Here is a 5,468-nt window from a genome sequence, read left to right as displayed (position 1 = left end):
CAGTTTGTGAAAGTTTTCTTCTGAAATCAAGCCTTCCAACTTAGCCTTTTCCAACAACTGTATTAATTCTGCTTTGTACTCTGCAGATGGATCTTTGTCCAAAGTACAGTACGTCTCGCTGTCAGCGAGCAGTCTAAGGCACACTGTTGTGTAGTCTGTAGTGTTCTGAACCACTATAGATCCGCCTTTGTCGGCTCCACGAATTATGATGTCCTTTCTATTACTTAACGCTTTCAAGGCCATTCTCTCATCTTGCTGTAAATTGTGGAATTGCCGTTTGCTGGATTGAAGATCTGGATTCTCCAGCATTCTGTGGAAGGTTTTTATGGTAGTGTTAGTGGAGACTGGGTCAAAACGTGACTTTGGGCCCAATTTCTGGACTCTTGGAGGCAGTGGTTCCTTAAAAACCTGTGGGGGCTGTTTGCCAAAGTGCTCTTTAATCTTTAAAGTGCGGTGCAATTTAAATGTGCTGATTTTCTTCTTAAAATCGTCACCGTAATTAGTAGGGACAAATGTCAAGCCTTTGTTGAGCACCCGCACTTCAGATGGTGATAGCGGCGTGCTGGACAAATTGAAAATTAGTGCTTCTTCGATCTCGGTGGCTTAGCTTTGTTTTTGCCTTTGGTTTTGTCTCCCTCGTCTGGTGAACCAATGTTTCTTCCACGACCAGCGATGATGGCGCGGGTCCTGACCCCTAAAGGGGTGTCGCGCTTGAGATTTGCTGAGGCAGACCCGTGGGTGTCGTTGGAGTCACTGGCAGACGTTGTGCTGGTGCCGTGCCACCTCCTTTTTCTGCGACCTTGGAAAGATCTAGACCTACCCTGAGGGTTAGAAAAATTGCCCAACCACGGGTACACCCTGTGTTGGGTATAGTCCATCTGAACTTTGTTGAGCTTCTCTTTTTTGAAGTTTAACAGGTTCACTCTGTAAAGCTCTACCTGGTCTTTTAGTTTAGACAGCCATCCACTGGCATCTTCCGATGATAACAGCTCAGCGTGATCCAATTTGAACTGTGCAATGTGGGCTTTAGTTTTTTCAAATTCCTTAGTGGATTCCTCCACTACTAATAAAATTAAGTCAATTGAGCACTTGTTTAAAACAGAGACCCATTTTTTGCAAAATTCCATGCTGTAGCGCCCAATGGTTGGGACATTGTGCACCCTGAACCCACGAGGCAACTGTTTCGCTCTGTAATAATCGGATATACATATATCTATCTATCTATCTGTAATGGGCAGACTATAATGATACTGCACTATGCACACAAATACTGGCACATGTAAGCTCACTAGTCCCCAGCAGTTGGTCAGAGGGGTCTGGGCATTGCCTGTGCGGTATGGAAGGGGTGAGCACAGGACCTCACCCCCTCTGCCAACTCACAGTATATATAAAGTAGCTGAGCCAGTTATATGCATCCTACTCACCAACATCTGCAGCCCCAGCACCTACTCCTCCTCCTGACCACCGCTTTATTCACCCCACACAGGATCTCACCCCTTCTTGCTGGACTGATCCACTTTATCCCACTGCCAGTAAGTAGCCACATGTGTCCCCGGTGCCTCTGCTATGAGTGCTGTGGGATCATCTGATGGTTCCTGGTTACTGCTGCTACTTGTTGCCAAGTCCCAGGGTGGCAAGTAACCTGGGGTTGCAGCAGAGTATATGGAGGAGGAGGTACAGAGCATGTAGTATATGGCGGGAACAGTATATGAGGCAGGGTGATGCCCTGTATATAGGGGGCACTATTTGGAGGGGTACATATTGGGCAATATATGGTAGGGGGTGCAGAATATGAAAGAGGAAGGGGTGCAGTGTACATAGGGTGTCTTTGTCTGTATCCGTCCATCCATCCTGAATGGAGCTCTGTCGGGCATACTCCATTGGCAGCTGAACGCACCAAAGAGGTGAGGAGCAGTGTTAGCCTTTTATATATATATAGATATGTAATGCTATATTGAAAGAATCTTCATCTCTGTCTTCATTGGTCCTTTCTACCCCTACCACTCCACTCTCTCCCCATCCCTATCTACCACATACCCTCCCCTTTTCTACCCCTCCAGTCCCTATCTGCCCCTACCTTCCTCTCTCTCCCCAGTCCCTATTTGCCCCGAATCTTCCATCCTCTCTATTTCTCCTTGCAGCACACAAAGGAGTCATTTGGTCCATCGGACACCCTCTAGTGCCACACATAACACAGGATAGGAGCATTGTTAGGCTTTTATTATATAGGATACTAAAAAATAATAAAACCAAATAGCCATTATTTTGTATCTATTTACTACTTGTTTTCAAAAGAGATCACATACAAAATTAATTATATAATAAATAATTCATCCTTGCCTGGTGGAAGTCGCAGTAATGTAAAATGAGCATTAAATTATATTATAAACTGTGCTCAAGTTGGTATGAATTAGTGTGATTTAAGTTAGTGGGGTGGTGGGTAAAGAAATATTATCACAGCTCTGTGTGGCATACAGTATTTTCTGTAGTGCTATGAAATAGGACAGAGACATACAATGCACTACATATACATTTTCAAAATGTCCTTCAAGTGCACAAAGTTCACATTTTTGAATTAAATTGAATTTTTAAACCCTAATACGTCCGCTTTTAAGATGTCACCCTAACTTTCAACAGCTGGTGGAAAAATCCAGTCACCAGATGCCTTATTGAATTGTTTGTTATAGCTTGTAACACTGTTTATCTTACATGAAGGCATGTTTTCAAAAGATTGCTGCATCTTTCTTTGATTAAATGTATAAATGTATTTTTTCAACTCATTACTGAGACTAGGTGCTTGATTCATGTTGGTATTGTAAGTAAAGCAAATTACCAAGCAACTGGGCAAAACCATGTTGTACTGCTGGTGGGGCAGATATAACATGTGCAGAGAGAGTTAGATTTGGGTGGGGTGTGTTCAAACTGAAATCTAAATTGCAGTGCAAAAATAAAGCAGCCAGTATTTACTCTGCACAGAAACAATATAACCCACCAAAATCTAAATCTCCCTGCACATGTTACATCTGCCCCACTTGCAGTGCAACATGGTTTTGCGATGTTGCTTGATACAAGAATCAGGCACTAAGGGCAATGACTCTGAATGGAAGAGGGGATCATAATGTGATTCAGAAGTCAATGGATTTGCCATAAAACAAAAAAGAGATATGCAGTAAATGTTGTTTGTTTATTCTTTTAACTTTGGTAAAAACAATGGATGAGTTTGATCCAAATTCAATTTAGTCAGTCATTTTAAAATTCTATTTACAACAGGTTACTAATCCGGTAGTTTAACAATTTGCAGTATGGCTAATATAGTTAATTTAATTAGTAATCATAACTATTAATGTTTAAACATATTTTGTAACACGATAGATAGTTTTTATAACAGAATCATAGTAATATGTAATGTTCAGATACACCTCTGTAATTCAACAGTCAATATAAATAAATTTACACTGTCGTTATATAATATCTAAATTATATTTAAACAACACTTTAAAATTTAAAAAGTTAAATTAATTAAAGAGTGGTTCAAATGTGATGGTAAGCAGCACTTTCAGGTGAGGCCATAGTCATGTCATAATGTCATACAAAGTTCCTTATGATGCTAATGGTGAAATGGGGAGTTGAACAATGTACAGTATATGTGGTAAAGTAAAATAAACACTAGTATTTATGAATAATTGTGTCAGTCAATTGCATTTTTTCCAGTTAGTAAAAAATTCCTCTTATATCATAACAAATAACATAGACTTGAGAAGGTTAATTGAAAAATTAACTTTTTGATCCATGGGTGGAAAAATACACACTTGTTCCTGTTAAATTTTGTTTGAAGTTTTCAGCATGGAATTCCGTCTATTATTTTGGTCTGCCTTGACGTTCTCTCTTGTTATTCCCCAACAACACAGCTGAGGAAAATTAATTAACACCATAGGCATTATCTCAGTTCTATTTATAGACAAATTCTGCAAAATGTGCAATCCAAAATGTAAACATACAGTGAAGAATGGATAATCCAAAATCAAATTCCAAGATTGGATTGTCAGAATTTCACACTACACGATCTGATATACAGCATGTAAAATTCAACCACATTTCTTTCATTTCTACTTGCAAGGGAACCTTATGTTATCGCATACTTGATCACTTTTCAATCTATAACATATATAACTTTTAAAAAGAACTTAAAAATATGCAATTATAAGATAATGCAGTTGCATCAATATAATATTTTAATTTAAATAATGACTCCCTCACAGTGGTTCAGATAGGGGGGAGCGGGAAGTGATTATCCAGCCCTGGATCTCTGGAGGGGCCATGACTTGCAGGGAGATGTAGCTAAGCCCCCACTTTGTCATGTCCATGTCCTTACAATGCAGTCTAAGAAACGAGAGGGCGCAGCCACTCACCCTCCTGTGATCATGCCCTCTGCCCCAGCTCCCGGACCCACCAGGAATCTCAGCGACCCTTCTACTCCAATACCTAAGTCATTCTCCATAGGTCACATGATTACTTTGTTATAGTGCAACCAGTCCTATCTGTCATACAGGGAGGACTGGTAGAGATCCTCAACTATTCGCTTCCCCCAGTTACCGCTAACTAGCCCAATAAATTAACATTTGACATTTGTGCTTTGTTCTTTTTTGGATGTTAGGACTTTATTTACTTACAGTACATATTTATTATGTTGTCCTATGCTGTAAAGGTCTGTGCACATCATCATCATCATCATCAACATCAAGGATCTTTAGATCAGGAGATGAGCACCCACACATGTCCTTACTGGAACATTGTGTATGCTTGTCTGTCACTTCCCCCGTAAGATGTGGCTGATTCTGCAGCTCCAACTCTACATGAAGACTACAGTTTTAAAAAACTTATACAATAGGTTTAGTTACAAATATAATCTAGAAAGAAATAAAGTAGGAGGACAGCCACTAACAAGAAGAGAGCCATTTGGACAAAGTACAGTAAAGGCGCAGCAGAGCTTCTTCTTGTATCCCACTTTGTGAAGGCTATACTTTATAGCAGACTCCACGGTGCCAATTTAGCAAGCTTTTCAATAGTAGGATGACACTGCTGATTGTGCAGATTTGTGTTCTCTAATTAGTGTGCAACACAGTGTCTTTTGTTTTCATGTCTGAATTTGTTTTGTCAACCTGTTTATGTATGCTCTACTTTCCCCACTGTCCGGCGCTGCAGAGCGCATGCTACCATACAAATCCAAGTCAATAATAATAAATAAATCTTGTGCTCAGTACATTTTGTACTGCCTGTCAGCAAAAACTGTGATGTGAATAACATTTACCGTAACTGTAATGACATTCAAGAAATAAAATGGAAAAACAGTTAGAGGTCTTGTGGTTGTTCGGTGCCCTCTAAGCTGGGGCATTCTTCCAAAAAATAAATGCAAATGAGTTTTCACAAATGTAAGCAGACTCTAATTTTAGTCAGCGCATACAATTTGT

Source organism: Pseudophryne corroboree, chromosome 5, assembly GCF_028390025.1.
Source record: "Pseudophryne corroboree isolate aPseCor3 chromosome 5, aPseCor3.hap2, whole genome shotgun sequence".
Taxonomy (NCBI): domain Eukaryota; kingdom Metazoa; phylum Chordata; class Amphibia; order Anura; family Myobatrachidae; genus Pseudophryne; species Pseudophryne corroboree.
Note: the sequence above shows the minus strand (reverse complement) of the source record.